The 14,299-nt window shown below is 41.1% G+C and overlaps 1 long non-coding RNA gene across 1 annotated transcript in view; it reads right to left on the bottom strand.

The window, feature by feature from the left end:
• LOC308569886 overlaps positions 1 to 14,299 on the bottom strand; it is a 62,952-nt gene that overhangs the window by 42,126 nt on the left and 6,527 nt on the right. The window lies entirely within an intron of this gene.

Genomic DNA, 14,299 nt, shown 5'->3' on the forward strand with positions numbered 1-14,299 from the left:
TTTATTTATCTCGCTCATGCGGCATTGCAGTTCCACATCCCAAATTCGTGGGCGGATTATTGCTCTAGCTTTCTCATAACCTACAGCTATCAGGGCCTGTGGGGAAAACCCCAAGCATCTTAGCTTTTCATGCAGTGTAGCTTTCCATTTGGATTGGTAGGAATCCAGTAGGTTTAAGGGTGCCAACCCAACAGGGGAAAAGATAAGTTTTAACCAATAATGGATCTTCAGAATCCATATCTGAGCACTAACAGGGATTTGCCTGACCTCAGGGCGGACAGCTATGTTAGACACACAAGAAGGGATCCCTAGCAGGCAGTGATTCCAGGCATTCCAACTTAGTTTGGAATGATTCTAAGGGAGCGAGGTTTGAGAAGCTGCAGATCTGAGAGCCATATGTCAGTTGTGTTAATATTTTTGCAGCAAAGACCTGGGAGGCTGCCGGAATATATTGGCCCCCTTTTCCATAGAAAAATATTATAATAGCTTTGGTAGATCTTTGGGCATTTGCAATAGTATTTTTAACCTGGTAATGCCACAAGCCCTTTTCCTGGAAGGTTATACCCAGGTATTTAAAAGACGATACCTGTTCAATAGGTCGACTGTCAATTCTCCATTTGTGTCTCATTATTTTTTTAGAGAACACCATAACTTTGGATTTGCTATAGTTAATTGTTAATTGTTCGGCATTACAATAGACTGTGAGAGATCTTAGAAGTTTTCTTAGGCCTACACAGGAGAAGGAAATTAGAATTGCGTGATCCGCATGTAAGAGAACCGGGAGAGGTGTACCAGCCAATTTCGGGGGTTGGGCATTTTCTTTCTCCATGTTTTCTACTAAGGAGTTAATCTAGAAGTTGAATAAAGTAGGCGCAAGGACGCAGCCTTGTTTAACACCATGGTAGGATTTCCTTGGATAAATGGCTCTGTTGGTCACACCTAACCTGGACCCGAATGTTTTTGTATAAACTGCAGCTGAGACGCAATAGACGTCTGTCTATGTTTGAGGCATTTAGTTTTTCCCAAAGCCTGTCTTGTGATATTAAATCGAAGGCAGATTTAAAGTCTATGAAAGCTATGTAGAGAGCTCCTCCTTTTCTTGAGGTGTATTTTTCCGCAAGATGTTGGAGTTCTAGGCCTTGGTCTAAAGTTGACCGGTTTGCCCTGAAACCAGTTCACTATTTTCCAAAAGGTGACGGAGTCTCTCCTTTGAGAGGCCTCTATTAAACATTGCCACTCTCCCCTTTGGGCCTAAGCTTTTTCTTTTTATTTAAAAAGAGCATTAGACAAATTCATAGAGGGGAAGGCTATCACTGCCACTTCTGGGACAGAATTCCATAGTTTAACTATGCGCTGTGTAAAGAATTATTTCCTTGTGCCTGCCCTTAATCTTCCACTCTCTACATCCCTCCATTGGGAAAACTGTCGATTTATCCCTACTCTCTGCCTCCAGTTTCCTAGGCATTTACTGATTCACAAAAGCACCCGTGCCTTCTAAATTTATGCAGGAGTCCTTGGTGAGGGGCTTTTATCAAAAGCCTTTTTGAAAGCAACAGCAAATTTTACTAGTAAAATAAAAATGGCTTGATTCCGGTTTTATGTCCCAGTTAGAAAGAAGTCAGCCAAGCCAAATGGAACTGATCACAATTCTGTGAGCCCAAATTGGCTAGTTCACCTCAGCCCCTCCACCACACTAAGATTTTGAACTGGGGGGAATTTTATTGGTATACCACGAGAAGTGTGGCGGATCAATTGCACAGAGAAAATCTCAGGCCAACCACATGTCAGAGATATTTGGCACTCTACTTCTGTGTGTGTGTCCACACAGAAAACGTCAGACACCATTTTTCTTTGCAATGAAACCTAAGGAACATATGCCTACATTCTGTGTTCTTTGCAAATATCTGAAACTGTATATTTCCATATGCCACCCATTCATTTGTTATAATAAAATCCATGTAGTTGAGCGTTTCCTTGCCTTGAACTGTTTCTCCATTTGACTATAGCAATACCACATACTGGTTTACCCTTTGTGTGTGTTTAAAAGGAGAGCGCAGATGTACTTGAGGCCCAAACCATAGATCACTGAAACTAATGGGAATAATAATTGGTTTCAGTTGGCTTTAGATCAGGGCCTTGGCTCTTCAGCCAGGCATTGTGCTCGCTCATCTAAAAGTTAGCTCCAAAAGAAACATATTTCAGTTTATGTATTAGCGTTTTATTAAGGCAGACAGGTGGATGAGTAACTACTGCCAACATTTTCCCCACAGAAAATAAAGCTTTAATGAATTGTTCTGTTGCAGGCCTTAGCACAAAGACAAATTGTTCCAAGACATGGTGGGGATCTAGAAGAGCAAGTCAGAATTAGACACTTGGGATAGTTTAAACAAGAAAAAGAAGAGGGATCTAGGGCAGAATCCAGGAAGTTAGTCACAACTCCATTCCGTTCACTGCATTGTACTGCAGCTCTGAATCAGTAAAAACCCGCGCTAGAGTAATGTCATGGCCTGAAATGCTGCAAATATTAAATGGACATAAGTCCTTTTAGATTTTAATAAGGTTTAGGGCTACTTGCCCATTACTTTAGAAGACTGTTCAGTGTCAGAAGATCCATGCAACATTAAGACCATATTATTTGCATCTACATAAAGCATTGCCTCTGGATTCTGGAGTTTTGACCTACATGCTGCTTCTCTCAGAGATTAGATGCATTATTTTAGTCTGATCCTTCTTTTCCCACAGAACTTTAGAGACGCACACAACTCCCAAGAGTTGACCTTCAAAAGTAATGTGAAAAGCAGTGCTTAGATACAGTTGACCGCAGAGCACAGCAGAATGGGTTAAAGGAGATGTGTTCACATACTGCAGTAGGCCAGGAAGCCGCATAACCTCTAATGAAACTCTTTTTCCTGTGTGCTGAGATAATCGGCTCTCCTCCGTTTGGCCCCAACATGAGCTGAGACAGACAGGAAGTGGCAACAGAGAGAACCTTCAAGTTCATCATTCCCTGCCTTTGGAATGCCTTCCCTAAGGAGGTTCGATTAGCACCTACATTGCTCTGTTCCTTGCACCAATAGAAACCATTTTTAATTCTCCCAAGCTTTTTTTTAAACCCTCTTAGTTTCCATTGAAATCAATGACACTTCAGTCATGTCTCATTTATCCCACTGATTAAATGGGACCTCAGTGCAACTTACAGCAGAATCCCAGCCATGTCTACTACTACTACTACTACTACTACTACTACTACTACTACTAAATTTTATTTATATCCCACCCTCCCCGGCCAAAACCAGGCTCAGAGTGGCTAACATCAAATATATAACATATTACCATAAAATCAAGCAATCAATTAAAATATCAGAATCAAAGTGAAATCTAATCAAATGGCAACCCACAAATTAGGGATGGGGACCTTAAATGCTCACCAGGCCTAACTGTTTATACTGATCTTATATGAGCCTGTGAAAAAAGTTGGGGAGCCACTTTCATGCAAGTTCTTATAAGGAGAGAGGGGGAGTCAGACTGGACTCCGGTCAAAGGCCTGGCCGCGGAACAGCTCCGTCTTGCAGGCCCTGCAGAAAGATGTCAGATCCCACAGGGCCCTGGTCTCTTGTGACAGAGCATTCTGGTCAAGGCCAGTCTAATCTCCTTGAGGCCCAGGACCTCCAAGATGTTATTATTTGCGGACCGTGGGGCATACCAGGAGAGGCAGTCCCGTAGGTACAAGGGTCCTAGGCCTTATAGGGCTTTAAAGGTTTTTTTAAAAAACAAACAAACAACAACAACTCAGAAGTAAACCCTGTGGAATTTAATGAGGCATATTTCCAGGTGTAAAGACCCTTATCCTGGATCAAGCAAGTTGTGTTTTATTGTTATCTAAGCAGCAGCATATATTTGTTTGTTGCATCCTGGTTTCATCCATTCAACATCTGCTGGCAACTGGTCCCTAGTGCTTTGCATCCCTCGAGACGAACTACCTCAACTTGATTCCCGTGACTTGATACACTCAACTTGATACACAGTGACTGTAGGAGTCAACCCCATCCCTCACTGAGGGGTAGTCGTCCCCGGCCAAAAAAGTAAGTTTTCTACTTCTGTAAACTTTGGCGTACCCATCTCCTCAACTGTTTGGGCTACGTAAGGAACCACGCTGAGGACTGAGTTCACTGTTCGCATGTAGGATTTCACAAATCCCTTCTACATTTTCCTCCCCTAAGGGAATTAAAAGAACAGAGTTTTTATACTACACTTGCTTTCACTGCTTTAAGTGGAAGAACTTGTACTGCTCCAATGAACAACTGAGCGAAAAGAGCATGGCGTTTTCACTGATGATGTCAACACCCTCGAATAATGTTCACAGGAAGGCCCAGCTAGCCCCATCACTATTTGCATTTCACCACTGAGTGAGCACATGACTTTGGAGGGGAAGTTTTTGTGCTGGCTGACTACTCTGGGATTTTTTTAAAAACTACTGCCAATACTGGGGTTTGCAGGCTGCTGCTTTTGTGTAATTTTATTCTTGACTTTTTATGACGTTTTTGATGTTTTTATGGCTATGTGCTGCCGTTAACTACATTGACATTTCTTGTTAAAGTGAGATATAAACGTTTAAAATAAATAAAGCTACAGTGAAAAAGCTTTGAGGCAGGATATAAATATATTAAGGAGCAACTGAACATCTAAAAATGTTCTCTCTGTACAAACAGGACCTTTGCAAATTGTTCGGTCACAAAATACCATCTTGCTCATGCAATCAAGTCTACAAAGAGTTCATGACCCGCCACTGAAAGTATTTTTTCTGGACGGAGGTTTCCTGGCCCACTAGCTCTGGGCATCCTGCCTCTCAGCAGTCACTGATTAGCACCAACTTCCTTGTTTTGGTTTCCGTTTTTGTGAAGGGTCTCCATCCTTCCCTTAGGTTTCTGTTATGCTCAACAAGCAGCAACTTCCACAAGGTTGCAAGATTTGGTGGGACTACCATCATACCACTTCTTAGGGAGAAATCTATTTCAGAAAAGATACTGAGACCTTTCAGCAGCGGATTCTGCAAGTTACATTAGGTTTTTAACTAAAACCTAATGTGGCAAGCAGATTTTTACTGGGAGAGTAAAATTCTTCCCATTGAGACATTCCTCCTCTTAGGTTCTCTTTTATAGATTTTGTACTTGGAGACAGGTAGTGAATAAGAACCATGTCTTCTGGTATGGTCATTTTTATAATTGTCAGATAAAAGGTCCTAAACTAGCAGAAGAAAACAAAAGAGGGAAGAGTTCTCAACTCTCTCTCTCTCTTGTACTGTAGTTATAAACGCCAAACACATTTTGGATTTTTTTTTTCTTTATGAGGGACAATTCTTTTCACATGAACTCTGCACACTCTCACACACAAACACAGAATTCAGGTTTCCTCCTTGGACAAATGCAAGCTATAACAGAAACTAAGACTGCACCACAGGTTTACCAATGTGAACTTTCTGAATTTGGAAGGGGGTCAAGTCAGAGGCCGAAGGGATGTCCTCACTTCCTTTTTCTTCATTCCTGTCAGAAATGCCATTTTAATTTCCCATCATGGTGCCCACTCCGACTCTCTATAATTCCCCTCGGAATAATCTATATGATGATGACACAATGCAATTTTCAGTGCGGCGATGGAAAATTGAAATAGTAACTGACAAGATCTCTGTCACGTCAGCTTAAAAATAACAAGCCACCCCTTCCATTCCTGAAAATTGTCATCCCCCCTCAGCTTTTTTTTAACCACCTGTGACTAGGGAAACAAAACCCTAATACAAGCATTATCTGCCCAAGGAAAACTCTGGGTAGCACAGGAATAGCTTCAATCCTACCTACATCCTAACAATAATACTACTGGGCATTCCAGTAATAATCCCTAGGTGTTTAATTAGTGCAATCACAACATTAATAGTAGAAAGCTGTTGGGGCAGAAGGACAAGTAAAAAGCTTCATTTTTCAGGATTGTGATTTGGAACCAAACTGGACTGGGCACCATCCAAAACACTTTACACTAAATCAGACTGTTCTCTGAAGCCCCCAAATGGGATCTGATCTGAACCAAACCTTCTGGCTGCTACACACTCCTAATTGATAGCAAAGGAGCTGCTCCGATTTTGTAGGAAATAAATTAGCTAAGGAAGGTCATAGTACAGCCAGTTTTTCCACAGGTGACACGAGGCAATTGCCTATAGTAGGGACACTTCCTCCCCCCCGCCCCCTGCTAAACATACACTGTCATACACACCCAAACACACACACCTTTCAAGTTGACTGGGCACATTCTCTTTCCACAGTGCAATTCATTATCTGCCTCACAGCTATTTGGCGATGGCCGGCACTGTCCTCAGGCATGACTTGAGCCACAGTCACAAGTGCGGAGAGGCAACCCTGGAAGCTCCCCAGCACAGGGCTGGCTGCCTGACAAACGCTTGGGAAGCAGCATAGCAGAAGCAGGTGGTGTGTGCCCCAGAGGATACGACCCTTGTCGAGCTTGACACGGGTGGGTGACAGCAATGCCAGTCATGTGCCAGGGAGGAAACAGGGGTGGCATTTTAATTGTTACTCAGTGTGCCAAAATGTTGAAGGACTGGCCAGGAATAGAGCACAGAATGTATAAAATTACGGTTGAGAAATGCAAGAGGACACGATTTGGAAAACAGAATCAAATAAACTCATTTGACTACTGTGGGGTACGGAGAAGGCCTTATCCTACATCATCACATAATGCACCACTCCCAGAGGTGGAACAATGAGAAGGCCCTCCCCAAAATCTAAGGTCATTGACAAGCTGGTACAAAGAAAGGCGCTCCTTTGGATATTTGGGTGCTAAGTTGTGTACGTCAACATCACCGTCAACATTTAGCCTACAAGCAGCCAATATTGATATTTTAGAATCCTGTATAGGTGTCACATGATTCCAGCTAGCTGGAATCATGTGACTAGTTGACGTTCTGGCCGCTGCATTCTGCTCTAATAATTGTAGCATCTGGATAGTCTGCAAGGGCAACTCCATGCAAAGTGCACTACAAGAATCCAGCTGGAAGTAGCTCCTGGCAAGGAAGATTTTTCTTTCATTGGCAACTTAGAAATGCCTAACTTTTCATAGGATGTCAGTCTTAGCTGGACACAAGGTATATGTGTGAGTTGGGGTGGGGGCAGCATATATTGCTAAGAAGCACTTCGTAATTTTTATTTATCACATTTCTACAGCTCCCTTCTCCCTGAAAGTTCTCAAAATGGTATACATCTAATCCAGTGAAATTTATTCTATGTAAAATTAAACCAATAATAATAATAATAATAATAATAATAATAATAATAATAATAATAATAATAATAATCAAGCAGTAAATACATCTGTGAAGCAGACACATAACTTATAGGCTCAGCTATGCCCAATGAATGTAATTTAAAAGAGTAAGAAAAAAAGATGAATGCCAGAAGGCTACAAGACAGGGACCAAGTGTATTTCCAGTGGCAGTTCTGCATTTGGGGCACCACAACAGTGAAGGCCCTGTCTTGTGCCTGCATACTCTGAAGCACAGTTGTATAGTACGGACCAGATCTTAAAGCCTGGGTAGGCAGAGCTTCAGAGAAGAGAACAGATGAACGGCATCCCCGACATGTGCTTGCAATAAAAGCATGAACATGAAAGAAAGAATAAATGAAACCCTATTTGGTGAAATAATTAAAGAAGTCTTGTTAAGATTTAGAGTACTGAGTGAGCCAGCTGTATAGAGACTGTAACTAAGAGAACTGCTCCAAATGAAAGCCAAATGAGCAATGGCATAATATTTTGAGAAAGCAAATAGCAAGGATTGCTGTGTGTAAAAGAGTGAAGCGAGAAACAGCACATACATTGCAGAAGGCAACAAAATACAGCATATGGAAGGGGGGGCAATATTCTTGACGCCTTAGTGTTTAATAACAAGGCAATGGCAATCACAGCAAACAAAGAACAAATAAAACATTTGTTACTCGTCAGGAAACCCGTTTGTTTGCAACCTGATGTGAAATGTGAAATAAAATAATTTATCTTTGGCATATTACATAACTTGCTGCTACCATATTTGACAAGAGACTACTCACACTGAAGTATGGGGCATTATGGGAATTAGTTTCTGTGGCACTGTGAAGAATGAACCCAAGAGTTTTTGAAACAAGGCAGTAATTACAACACGCTGCGATGCGCTGAAGGGTAGTCATTTTAAAAGTGCTGTACGTTTTCCTAGGAAAAGAGCTATTTAAGAGGACTGCAAAATTGGGGAGGGTTACAATAAGGATCTGACTGACAGATAGACCAGGCAGTCACACCCTTAAAGCTAGGGTAGGGAAGATGTTTCTGCCTAAGGGCCATAGTCCCTTGCGGATATGCTTCGGAGGTACTGCTTACCTGTGGCTGATGGGAACAGAGGCTAAATTGGGCAGAGCAATGGAGGCAACTCCTACCTTTTCATAGCAGGCTACATTCCAACCACATGCACACAAACAAGGCTTCTATAGCACCACGTGTACATCTCTCCATCCAGGCAAGCAAGAGGCATCAGTATAGCTCAAGGACACAATCCAGCCAAGGAAAAATCATAGAATCATGGTGTTAGAGGGGACTCTTAAAGATCATCTAGCCTAACCCCCCACAATGCAGGAATATGCAGCTGTCCCATACGGGGATTGAACCTGCAACTTTGGCGTTATCAGCACCATGCTCTAATCAATTGAGCTATCCACAAGGAAGCAATGTAGGTCAGGGCTGGTGGGGGTTTGGCCTGGGGAGAGACCCAAGTACCAGATAGAGAGGACCTGAGGACTGGATTCTGTCCCTGAGGTTCCCAACCTCAGCATCCAACCATCCATCTGGGTGACGAAAGCTGCTCGAGTTTATCCAGCTTCCAGCCAGCAAATAGGTTCGGCAATATATTTGGTGCATCTAAATGAGTGCGTTTCCAGTTGCGTGGGGAAATGTAAATGTCATTCACACTCTGATGCTGATCTGCATGGATAGGTTTATTGATATCATTAGAGTACAGAGCACAATGGCTAGACGTGCTAGGCAAAAAAGGCAGCAACATGAATGGGAAGCTTTTAACACAGTGGAGATGGTGTAAGAAAATAACAAGGGGATTGTTGAAGGGTAGTGGAAATATAGGGAAGGGGGGGAAATGACTAGATGAAAAGATGCCACCGTTTAATTGCACGTTCTAAACACAGGCACAGCTAGGGAAGAGGCCCTGATCTCTCTGGCCACCTGACGGCTAACAGTGGCATCCTCAGCCCCTCCGAGAAAGGCCAAGTTGAAGCCAATGCCATAGTCCTTTCCCACTCACCACCAAGCCTTGGGATATTAAAAAGCACTGCAAATTATTTACTTATAGCACCATCTATGTACATGGCACTTTACAAAGAACAAGAACGACAGGGCCCTGCCCCAAGGAGCTTACAATATAGACCCAGGGAAGCAACAGAGAATTGGGGGGGGGAGAGATTGAGGCATGGATAAGCAAGAGAGAGACGTGATTCCTTCAATTACATATACTCTGGCTTAGTTAAATTAGGATTGGCGAGATGTGGCAGTTTCCCCAGAGAACTTGAGTTTTGAGGTGTGATTTAAAAGGGATTAAGGTGGTCATGCAACAAGCAGTTCTGTGCATAAGGGGCAGGAAGGGAAAATGGATGAAGTCATTTCAGGGAGCAGGAAACCTTTAGGCATTGGTGGGTGGTAGAGCCTGATGAGGAAAACTCACAGGAAGGAACCTGTTGGGAAATAAGTACAGAGAGATAAGGAGGGGCAAGGCCACGAGGTTTTTAAAGAGGGTGGCAAGAAGCTTGTGCAAGATCTATGTGTGTACAGGAAGTCAGGGAAGGGGTTGAAGGAAGTCACACGGTCAGAGTGATGAGAGGTGAGTAATTTTGGCAGCAAAGTGCAGGGTGGATGTACGTGGACAAAGGTGAGACAACAAAAGTTTGGAGAGAAAACTGCAGTAATTAAGGTGAGGTACGACCAAGGACAGAGAAGAAAGGCGAATTCCTGTAATGTTATAAAGGGGAAAAGTGGCCGGATTTAGCAATGGACGGTTATCTCACATTCTGACAAATTCAAAGCTGTATTTGGAAATTATTTTTATCTGAAAACTTGTAAATATTTTCACAACTCAGTTGTAAACACTTTTCCTTATAGAGTTTATGCTTTAAAGGAAAAAACAGGTATTGACAGCCGTTATCGTGCAGGCTGAGCAATTCTATAGGTTTATTTATGGTGTGTGTGTGTGTGTGTGTGTGTGTAAGAGAGAGAGAGAGAGAGAGAGAGAGAGAAATCATCTGGCAGAGTACTGCAGTTGCAGCAGGAAAAGCAGCTTTCATTTCTTCTCTCATGGGCTGCAAAGGGAGGGAATTAACTATGCCAGTCCCAGGGCTGACAAGAAGAACCTGGGATGCTGCCTTATACCAAGTCAGATTTTTGACCTACCTAGCTCAATACTGACTGGGAGTAACTTTCTAGTTTCAGGCAGCAGACATTACCAGCCCATATTAGAGACACTGGAAATTGAACCAGGAACATTCTGAATACAAATCAATGAGCTGTGACCCTTCATCAAACCTTATACAATTTTAGGCTGTTTTTCAGGTGTAATGGGGAAAGCAGCAGCTTTGGATCTTGCAGATCCTGATGCGCCCCTCCATGCCTCTAGCTGGCCCTCAGGATTTTTTTTATTTGCTTTTTTATTTAATCATATCACCAATGCACACTGTGTTACAGTCATGTACAAGGTAGTAAGAAAGAAAAAAAGCAAAACTTAACTTAAAATAAAACAGAAACTTATTCCTCCAATTTAATTGACTCTTATAAACCTTGATTTCAACTCCCGTTCAATTCTTTTCCTGGTTTCCTATATCTTTTCAAACTGTGTTTTCTTACTCTACTAAATTATTTTTATTACCATACTGTCCCATTTTGTCACGTCTACTGCTGAGCATTTTTTCAATGTTACACTTATTTTCTTGTTATAGTATTTTCCCACAAAATCTGAATATAATGCCCAGCCCTCTTTAATTTTTTTTATTGTCTTTATTTTTAAATCTGTTTGTCATGCTGGCAAGTTCTATATAATCTATTATTTTAAGGTGCCATTCTTCTCGTGATGTTACTGCATCTGTTCTCCACTTTTCTGCTACCAAAGTTCAGGCAGATGTGGTCGCATACAACCATAACGTAGTGTGATTTTTTGGGTATTTCTGTTGTCATTATTCCCGGAAGGAAAGCTTCTGGGTTTTTAGGAAATGTTCTTTTAAACATTTTCTTAAGTTCATTTTAAATCATCTCCCAGAATTCTTTTATTAATCTGCAAGACCACCATGAATGATAAAATATTCCAGTTGTTTCCTTACATTTCCAACTTGTCATGTTTAGATCTAAACATTTTAGCGAGTTTATTTGGAGGCAAGTACCACCTGTGGATCATTTTTAAACAGTTCTTGTTTAGTGTGTAACTAGTGGTGAATTTTATATTTGTTTTCCACAAATGTTCCCACAGGTTTAAATCAATATTATGACCCACAGCCTGTGCCCATTTGATCATAGATGATTTTACAAATTCTTCTTTCATTTCCCAATCAAGTAACACCCTATACATTTTAGATAAATTTTTAGCTCTGGATCTTAGGTTTCTTCCCCCCAAATTGTGATAGTTTTTCTGCAAATTCCAATTGCTTGTTGTTGTTTAGTTGTGTCTGACTCTTCATGACCCAATGGACCATAGCACGCTCCAATTGCTTATCTACCTTAAATTTTGAATTGATTTGATATCCAATACAAATTCCTTGATCTCTTCCATTTTCCTCATTTTGGGCTCTTCTTCTGAAAAATCTAACAATTCAATATAGGTACCCGTGTTATCACTCATATTATTATTTTTTCCTTGTCTCAGCTTCTATTGGTGAGAACCACCTTGGTGTTTTGTTTTCTAGTAGGTTTTTGTATTTTTCCCATACCCTAATTAAGTTTTTTCTAATGACATGACTGGTGAAGCTTTTACATATTCCCACTTTACCATACCAGATACAGGCATGCCAGCCGTGTTTGACATCATGACCCTCCAAATCTAGCAATTGTGTATTTTCTAGCAATATCCAGTCTTTTATCCAACACAGGCAGGCAGCTTCAAAATATGATTCCAAATCTGGGAGTGAAAAACCTGCTCTGTCTTTTATATCAATAAGAAACTTATTTTTTATCCTAGGTTTCTTCCCTCTCCAGATAAACTTAGAAAGATCCTTTTGCCAATCTTTTAGACATTGTGTGTCATTTTAAGTATTGGGATTGTTTTAAACAAGAATAGCATTTTTGGGAGGTATCAAGGCCATATATAAGGAACAACGGGCAAACATTATAAGAAATAACATCGGGTCAGAAAAATGCAATAAGACGAAAGGAACAAGACAAGGGTGCCCACTCTCTCTGTTATTATTCTTACCTTAGAAATTCTATTGCAAAGTATTAGGAATAATGATCAAATTAGAGGAATGACAGCGGGCGAGCAAAGTTACAAAACAAAAGCTTTTGCAGATGATATTGTCTTAACTTTGGAACAACCTCAAGAAGATACACTAGAGTTATTAAAGGAGATAACTGAATTTGGAAAATTGGCAGGTCTCAAAATAAACAAAGATAAAACCAAAATGTTAGTTAAGAACATGGATAACCAAGCTAAAAAGAAATTAAGGGAAATTGCCGGCTGGAAAATAGAGAAAAAAGTGAAGTATTTAGGAGTGTGGCTATTGACAAACAATCATAATATCTACAAAGACAACTACGTGAGAACCTGGAAAGAGATTTTTTTAAAAAAAGATTTAGATATATGGGGCAGAATGCAATTATCATTAATGGGGAGAATCTCAGTGATAAAAATGGCCCCACCCCTCACTGGCCCTGGCTCCCAACTCTTCTTGAGTATATTTCCCAGGCTGTCTTTTTGAACCTGTTGGATGAAGAATGAAAAAAGAGGTATATTTGTATGTAGAAACCTCTGACTCTTGCCTATCCAGGACAGTGGAAAAAGTACAGCATAGAATCGTGGAGTTGGAAGGGACCCTGAGGATCATTTAGTCCAACCCCCTGAAATGCAGGAATATGCATTTGGCCCATACAGGGATCAAACCTGCAAGCTTGGCATTATCAGCACCACGCTCTACCCAACTGAGCTATCCAGGCTAAGCAAAATGAAAAACTCCAGGTACATGGAGGCGAAAGGAAAATTGACCACAACATTTTCTTTCCCACCTGCTCTCACAGGTGAGTGGTTTGGGTAGTTTCACAGTTGGGGTAGGAGCAATACATGTGTATGTGAAAACATGTAGACCCTGCTCTTACATGAGCATTACACTGGTCTTCTAATTACTGATCAGGTCTGTGCCTGATGAGCTTTAAAATAATTGCTTTCCAATCCATATATGGTAAACTGCATGGGACAAAAAATGTGTCTTCCTTAAAATGACAGAAGAGACAACACCTGGACAAAAGGTTTGGCCGGATGCATCCTTGCAGTAAATTTTTGTCATTTTGCTTCTGGATCCCTGGAGCAAGGGAGGAAAACTGCACCCTTGTACTTTCGTTTTTTCCTTACTGAAAACCTGGAGGGCCAGATTAGGACAAAGTCTAAATGCCGCTAGTGCAAAGGATGACTCCACAATTTTCAAGCCTCACGTAATGCTCCCAGGTTGACTTTGCCAGAGCATATTCCTGTCGGTGGAATGTTCTGTGACACTCTGGCACACACCCTGCAACAAAAGCCATTTATTAGTGACTACCATCGACTGTGCAGAATAATTTGCTGCCTTGATTAGAGCCAAAATCTTTTGTTTTACTTGCGCTGCAAAGAACTGAATTATCTCACTTCGATTATTTGCCTAGATAATGGTTATGCATAGCTTGTTAATGGATTATTTCAAAGCCGTGACTTCAACTATCAGTATTAACTTTACCATTTTAAGGAATTGCTATTGCTGAACATGAACAGGATATCTGTGTTCCGATGCAGTGCTGTTTGGAGTAGCAAGTACTTTTACAACTTCAGTGGCTCTTTCCAAAATATTTTGCCAGTGCTGCATCTCAGATGAGATTACTTCTGTGCTTCTGCTATCAAGGCTTACATTTGTCTTATCAAGCACTTTCCAGATTCCAGATTATATGGTACCTCCTTGTCAGTGTTGAGTTGCCTATGTAAGATTAGCTGATCTTTTGCTCCAGACAAACCAAATTCTGTAGATAATTTTAAAAATTAAAAGAATAT

This window comes from Podarcis bocagei (assembly GCF_964188305.1).
Source record: "Podarcis bocagei genome assembly, chromosome: 12".
In the NCBI taxonomy this organism is placed as follows: domain Eukaryota; kingdom Metazoa; phylum Chordata; class Lepidosauria; order Squamata; family Lacertidae; genus Podarcis; species Podarcis bocagei.